This window comes from Papaver somniferum, unplaced genomic scaffold (genome assembly GCF_003573695.1).
Source record: "Papaver somniferum cultivar HN1 unplaced genomic scaffold, ASM357369v1 unplaced-scaffold_35, whole genome shotgun sequence".
Lineage (NCBI taxonomy): Eukaryota > Viridiplantae > Streptophyta > Magnoliopsida > Ranunculales > Papaveraceae > Papaver > Papaver somniferum.
Genome location: NW_020645971.1, coordinates 4,188,497 through 4,194,826, shown reverse-complemented (window position 1 = coordinate 4,194,826; position 6,330 = coordinate 4,188,497). Strand labels below are relative to the sequence as shown.

Here is a 6,330-nt window from a genome sequence, read left to right as displayed (position 1 = left end):
ATACACAAAGACATGCAAAATTATTTCCTTCCCTTTAATTTTTCACTTCCTCGAGTGAAGGCTCTAACCAAGAAACGAAATTCCTTAATCTCTTTCTTTTCCCCAAACCAAATCAATTTCAATAAAAAAAAATAAACATCAGGAAAAAAAAGGAGACAAAGAAATACCTAGAGTCAGATTCCTCATATAAAATAGAAGATAACCTGAAGACACATCAATCAGAGACGTCAAACTATATAGGTTTGAGAAATGGGGGAGGAATAACGGCAGCGAAAAGTTTTCGATATTTTCTTTTGAGTCTTGAGAGGGTTTTTCAATTTTTCCAGAGAAAGTAATAATCGAGTTCCGGTTAGACCTGGTATTTTGTCGTTCGAAGAGAGATTCTCTTTCCTATCGAATCAAAGTGAGATAAAAGATCAAACGCCAAACGTTGGAAGAAAATAGAAGAGTATGCACTAACATCAAAGTGAGAACATTGATTTATGTTTTGCAATAACAAATCTTAGTTGTTCTTTATCTAGGCTAACTTAGCTAGAGTTTTGTCTCTTTTCCAAAACAAAATCTTGGCCTGCATCACAGAGACCACAGATATTCAAATTACAAATTTCAACCACTGGAACTTGATAGTTTGTATCCCTCTATGAGAAAAAAAAATAAAAAAATCTGTAATAGATATAGAAGTATGAAAAAATTTATTACCCGGGAATTATATATTGGTAAGTAGAATATCCCCATTCGTTGTTAACATCGGAAAGATCAATGGAAAATTCCAGAAAACATCCCCTTAAGTGTGTTTTCATCTTCGATTTCTATGTATCCAACACACCATTCTTCATTAGCTCAATTTTTCTAAATACACTTGTATATGCACAAAGGAAATATGTTGAAGTCACTGAATTCATATAAAACATATAAGATTATGACGTCAACAAAACATACTCATATTTTTCTTTTAAATTTACTACATATATTACTTGTACAGATCTAACTAACACCAACAGATCATGAAATTGTTTTAGCTTTCAGGACGAAAGGTGCACGCCGATATCTTCCTTAAATTTATTAATTACAATGAGCTACATACACTGTTTGCTAACATAGTACCAAAGAAAATCAAATGGATGCAAATTCAATACAAAAACTACACCTAATAAATTGGTACAAACATTTTGATGCAACATTAGCTTATCATCTCTGATCCCACATATGTACTGGAACTATTATCCTTTTCCCCTATGATTCTGTAATTTATTAGCCACCGGTCACCCTAGTTAACACCATAATCACATCTTTGAAAGACATAGAACAACCATTTTCAATGTTAACTTTTGAATTTCACACAAAAAATATTTTAATAAACTAAGAAATTAATACAAATAACAGTAACCTAAGGGTTCCCTGGGTAATACAGAAGCTACTCAAACCTGAAATCGCAAACAAGAAAACAGTTTGATTGAATTAGGAGGTTCATAAATGGAATTGTGAATATAAACCTAAATGTAAGTTTACCGGAAGAAGCATATATAAACCTAATTTGTATTTCATCACAAAAAACACTTAAATTGTATTGAAAACCTTAAATCAAAGCACACAATGGAAAAGAATACCATGAAACATATATCATTTTTGTGTTTTACCTCTGCGATTCGGATCCATCATAGTTCAGAGCATCTATAGAGTTTTTGATATTGTATTCATCTCACAGAATACCAAAGGAAAAGGAAGGGAATGGAGAAAGCTAGAAAAGAGATGAGCAAGTTAATGAGAATGACGAACGATTTTCCCTACACAATACCAAACGCCACATGTTTGAAGTTTACAGAGGACATGCATGACCTTTAACTATGAGCCTAGATTTATCTTTGTCAAAGAAAAATATGGAACCACCACTTACACAGGAAAACTTAGCCAAACTATGTTTTATACTCTTGATTTATAACACACATCCAAATCCTTATAATTATCATGGAATTGATTAGTAATATTACCTTAATTCGCTGCCAAGTTCTCCATCAAGATCGTCACATCATTATTTCATCAAGAACACCATCTCTCTTAACATAATCATCATCAAAATCATATATCCTATCTTTCTCTTAATCCAAACTCTCGTTTTCTTTTCTCTCCTGCTAGAAAATAAACTCTCTACCTCATTGTTTTCTTCTTTACTTATTCATCTCAAAACACAATTAATCAATCATTGTTTTCTAATCTCAAGGTTAAACATATCTCTCTCTAACCCTTTTTATCTTATTCTTATAACCTATTCTCTTTATATTCTACCTCTCCTACTAAGTTGATGCACTCCCCTTCACTTCCTCTCTGTTTTCTTTTCATAGACACACCACCACCTTGTAACATGCAAGAAGATAAGTATAAACACCTAATTCAATTAATTCTCAAACAAGTATTTCTTTTGAATTTAAACTAGTACTAGGTATCACCTTGGCATACCTCTTACGATTTTTGTTGGTTGTTTGGTTGGCCGATCAATATCCTTCCACAAAATTTCATTCAGCCTAGCTATAATGTTCGGGGTTGTGTTTAGTTAGTCGTATCATAATATAGTGTGTTAGTTAGTCAGGTCAAATTAGAAGGACCTACAGATTAGCATGGCTTGCTGTTAGAGCATAGCTCGGTTGAACTCACCAAGCGTTTGTATGGCAAGTTTGGTTGTCATATTTTAGTGTGTCAAAACTTATCTAAAGTCGCTTGCTGTTAAAACAAATTGACTTTCGTTTAGGTTAGACTAGAAAGTCTAGGAATGTTGAGACATACAAGTATTACTCCGAAGACCTGAAGAATGTGAAGAAGTAGTGAACTACAACGACGACGACATCATCCTTCCACTTGAGGTTAGTAATATTGATTTGAACTGTTTCATTCCTAACGTATCTTTCAAGTCGTGCTATATTGAAAACATAACTGCGAAGCTGTATATACTGTACATACTGTATAATACTCTAGTGATGTGACATGGTCATAATTGTATGATCATAGTATTAGAGAATTAGACTACGAAGTATAACACTTATCTTTCGAACTTCGTACATATGGCATCGACATAATCTTCTATATACTGTTATGATTATGTGAATGGGTTATGGTGAAGATTTCATCCCAAGAAACAATGTTTTACATTCGTTTAATGGAAGTACATTCATGAACTTGTTTCTTGAATCGAAAGGGAAATCATTAGGCTTATTGGTCCGACTTTTCATTGCAAATCTTTGGATGACCAATATGTGTGAGATGGTAGAACCGATCGTAACTATGTTATGTATCTTGGTATAACTAATTACAATGCCTGACTTATGATTTGGTATAACTATTTTTTATTAATTGGTGTAACCGATCCTAAGTAATCACGATGAGATGGTATGATCGATATTTGTAATTGGTGTGACCTATCCTAGTAATTGGTGTAACTGATCCTAGTAATTGGTGTGACCGATCACAGAGTGTTGTGTAATTGGTAACCGGTCCTGGTAGCTGGTGTGACCGATCACAAGCAATACCATGGAAATATGCAACCGATCCTAGTAACTGGTGTAACCGGTCCTGGTAACTTGTGTGACCGATCACAAGTATTTCCATATTAAGGTATAACCGATCCTAGTGATTGGTAGAACCGATTGAACCCATGTATGTGATTTTATTTGATCAATCACATAGTTATCTTGGAATACAGGTCAACCAATTCTAAACTTGTTTGGAAGTGTGGTACAACTGATTCAAAGAATGTAAATCCATTTAAATATGAATAAGGATTTACAGTGAAAAGATGTCAACGTACTTTGAACACAAATAATAACTCCTATCATTTATTGTTCAAAGATATTCCTTAGTACTCAAGGAGATCATGTGCCGAAATAAATTGAGAATCTTTTAATTAAGGTTTTTGGTTTTATATGCTTTAAATACCAGCAATTAAATGCATATCTCTAGAGAATAAAAATTAGTAATGTGCATTTAATAATTGGAGATTTTCTATTGAGAGATTTCGGAAATTTTGGATAAGCATTTATTGGAATTAGGAAAACCGAATTTTGCCATTTTTTGCAAATCTTGAGAATATTTTCGGTTTTAGAAATTCCTTGATGCCCAAAAATCCTTGGTCTATAAATACCTAATCTTGCGCAAACTATCCTAAGAGCCAGGCAAACTTCATTTCTTGTTGTTTCTGGTGGAGCCGTCTATTCGGAGAGGAAAGTATCTTAATTAGGTGACATCTCTTACGACCACCCGTTTAAAGACTTATGTGGGATAAAGAAGCTCTATGAGTACCGTTGGTGAGAAACTAGATAATTACAGTGTTATTAGTTTTTGATTGATTTGATTGACTAACGGTGGTGAAACTTTGATTGCACCTAAATTGTTTATTCTTGAGAATCTTTTTTCTGATATAAGATTCACTCAAACTAAATCGAAGTATCGACGTGATCTTTATAACTGTTTTTAGATCTAAAGACATCTTGTGATAATCCATTTTTAATAGACTCCGTTCTGTGTGTGATTGATCACAAGAGATTCAAGTGGTGCTGTGCAGGTTATTACTGAAGATTAAATAAGATTTGAAGACGGATAAGATCTTTATTAGTTCTCATATCTTTGTGTGTGCACAAACCTTGATCGGCTGGGATCCAACTAGATTCGAATTTATTCGATTGATTAATTGTGTGAGATCGGCATCGCTTTATAGTTTTTCGTCGAGATCTATACTGATTGATTGTTAATCTAAACTTAACTTCTTTGGTAATTATTGGATAGATTGATCTAACCCGGCAAAGGAGTTTATTAGATTAAACGGAAGAGCCTTTGCGTATGACTTGAGATATCTTTATCTTGGGAAGAATCAATAGAGTTGTTACCAAACAGATTTGTTATTTCTTTGCTGTTTGGAATACGATCCAAAGGAATTGTACCAGTGCGTGACCTTCGAAGTCGGAAGTGCAGGTATACTGAGGAAACTAAGTGAAATAGGGGTAGTTTCTTGGTCTCAACTATACAAAGTTGGTGTAGATTTTATATAGCGGCTTAATTCTGAGAGTATTTCATTCTAGACTAGGTCCCGGGGTTTCTGCACTTGCAGTTTTCCTCATTAACAAAATCTTGCTGTGTGATTTACTTTGTTTTTCGCAATTATATTTGTTTATATAATTTAAAGTAAATTTCACTTTACGTTAACTCCGATATACTTGATAGTGATCCAATAGAGTTTGGTTAAGTCCGAACCTATTATCAAGTATCACACTTTGATAGTCGTATTGTCTCGATCTCGTAGCCATAGACAATCACACAAAGTGTAAATACTGAAGTTGTTGTATTGTCTCGACTCTTTCCATAGAAAATCACACTTGGTAAGAGGACTTATAGGTTGAAACAAAAAGATTGTGGTGTATTTGGGTACCCTCGTATTTTGAATGGGTATCAGAGAGAGCAAACCAAAAAAGCGGGGGTACAACAACCACACCCAATATGTCGATTAGCAATCTGTATGGACTAACTCCATATACTTTCAAGAGAATCAACTAGATTCAATCTTAATAAAGTATATCAAAGAGTTATAATATCTCGATCTCTCGATTTAATTCTTACTTAAGCAAATAGAAATCTGCGAGTCTAATTAAATACAAGAGAGATAACTTAGATGGTACCAAAGACCAATATCCAAGTGTCAATCAATGTAAATCAACAACCAAAGGTTGGATATTCTAATTGATTTCTCTAACGCACAACTTGTAATATTTCAATTATATAACAAAATATAATGCGGAGAAGAAATAACACAGACACCAGATTGAACACACACTGTATTAAGCCGCTACAGACACTAGCCTACTACAAAATAACTTCGGTCTGGACTGTAGCTGAACCCCAATCAATCTCACACTGATCCATGGTACAGTTGTGCTCCTTACGTCTCTGATCCCAGCAGGATACTACGCACTTGATTCCCTTAGCTGATCTCACCCACAACTAAGAGTTGCTACGACCCAAAGTCGAAGACTTTAATAAACAAATTTGTACCACACAAAAAAGTCTACGATAATAGATAAATCTCTCTCCCACAGGAATACCTACGATTTTTGTTCCGTCTTTTGATAAATCAAGGTGAATAGGAACCAATTGAAAACCCGGACTTATATTCCCGAAGAACATCCTAGTATTATCAATCACCTCACAATAATCTTAATCGACGCGGCGAAAGAAGATATTATGGAATAAAAAACGATGAGACGAAGATGTTTGTGATTACTTTTATATCTTGCCTATCAGAGATATCAATCTCAAGCCAATCGTTACAATTGTACTCAATACGATAGAAAC

At 34.0% G+C, this 6,330-nt stretch overlaps 1 long non-coding RNA gene across 1 annotated transcript; it reads right to left on the bottom strand.

The window, feature by feature from the left end:
- Positions 1–1,002: 1,002 nt before the first annotated feature.
- Positions 1,003–2,328, bottom strand: LOC113342318. The gene is made up of 2 exons (XR_003356603.1): positions 1,989–2,328; positions 1,003–1,424 (listed from the first exon to the last, which is right to left on the bottom strand). It is a non-coding gene; the product is annotated as an uncharacterized LOC113342318 (long non-coding RNA).
- Between the last annotated feature and the right edge of the window lie 4,002 nt (positions 2,329–6,330).